This window comes from Phalacrocorax carbo, chromosome 33 (assembly GCF_963921805.1).
Source record: "Phalacrocorax carbo chromosome 33, bPhaCar2.1, whole genome shotgun sequence".
Lineage (NCBI taxonomy): Eukaryota > Metazoa > Chordata > Aves > Suliformes > Phalacrocoracidae > Phalacrocorax > Phalacrocorax carbo.
Window position 1 is genome coordinate 788,209 of NC_087545.1, and position 1,497 is coordinate 789,705.

At 50.8% G+C, this 1,497-nt stretch overlaps 1 non-coding gene across 1 annotated transcript; it reads left to right on the forward strand.

The window, feature by feature from the left end:
* Positions 1 to 466: 466 nt before the first annotated feature.
* On the forward strand, positions 467 to 539 carry TRNAK-UUU (transfer RNA lysine (anticodon UUU)). Its single transcript has one exon. It is a non-coding gene; the product is annotated as a tRNA-Lys (tRNA).
* Positions 540 to 1,497: the final 958 nt, after the last annotated feature.

Below are 1,497 nucleotides of genomic sequence, written 5' to 3' on the forward strand. Positions count from 1 at the left end.
CATCCTGTAGTGCTACCAAGTCCTGAGATCTAACCCATAGTAATGTTTTCTTTGTGTGCATTTATCTTGTCTGCAGTGGATCAGAGGAAAGAAATTGGTAAAGTCATTATTGTCTCTTAAGTCCCTGAAACCTAGTGAAAGGGAAGGCCTGAAGAGAGGAAGGGATGGGTCTTATTTTACAGGACAATGAATGTAGAGCTTGTAGCTTGGACTCCGGGGGCTTCAAAGCCTTTCCCGCATGCGGTTCCAGGTGCACAACTCCCACCTCTCTCTTTGCATGCTCAGACATTCATCCAAAACTTGATGGTTTTCACGTACAGATGCCTACCTTTGAGCTACTCCCTTAAACCCTCATCTCAGGACTTCATGATCCTTCCCTGCAGGCTCGTCTTTTCACCTCACACGTAAAAGCACTAGCACAGGTGATTCTGCCCTGGCAGATACTTAATAGGGATTTGTCAGATGAGCCCAGATAGCTCAGTTGGCAGAGCATCAGACTTTTAATCTGAGGGTCCAGGGTTCAAGTCCCTGTTTGGGCAGAAGTAATTTCTCTTTGACCAGGCTGGAGAGCTGGTCAAATTTCATGAGGTTTCCCCCAAACCAGCCGATGCTGGGGGTGACCTGCTGGAAAGGGGCTCTTCTGAGAAAGACCATGGAGTGCTGGTGGGTGACATGCTTTCTATGAGCCAGCAACGTGGCCAAGAAGGCCAACAATATTATGGGGTGTGTAAAAAGGAGAGGTTATCCTCCCCCTCTACTCTGCCCTAGTGTGACCACATCTGGAGTGCTGTGTCAGTTTTGGCCCTCCCAGTTTAAAAAGGACAGGGAACTGCTGGAGCAAGTCCAGTGGAGAGCTGCTGAGATGATCAGGGACTGGAGCATCTCCCTGATGAGGAAAGGCTCAGACACTTGGTCTTGTTCAGCCTGGAGAAGAGAAGACTGAGGCGGGATCTCATCAATGCCTATAAATATCTAAAGGGTGGGTGTCAGGACGATGGGATGAGGCTCTTTTCAATAGTGCCCAACGACAGGGCAAGGGGAGACGGGAACATGGGAAGTTCCACCTCAATAGGAGGAAAAGCTCCTTTTCTGTGGCACAGGCTGCCCAGAGAGGCTGTGGGGTCCCTTCCCTGGAGACATTCACCCCCCGCCTGGATGCGGCCCTGTGCCCCTGCCCTGGGGGTGCCTGCTCAAGCAGGGGTGGGACGGGGTGAGCTCCAGAGGGCCCTGCCAACCCCTACTGTTCGGTGATTCTGTGAGTTCTCAGCAGCTTGGTTTGTATAGTAGTCTCTCTGCCTGCCACATCTTCTGCACAAACCTGTCACAGTTGCATGGACCCAGAAACTCACTGGGAAGTGCACTCCCTCCTCCCTTTGCAGGATCAGGGAAAATTTACCCAATGTGTTCCTTTGTATCCACCCCTGCCTGAGAAATTCACAAAAGGTGGCTGAGATTTTTTTTCCCTGAGTGTTGCAAAGGGAACTGTCTCTTTCTGTG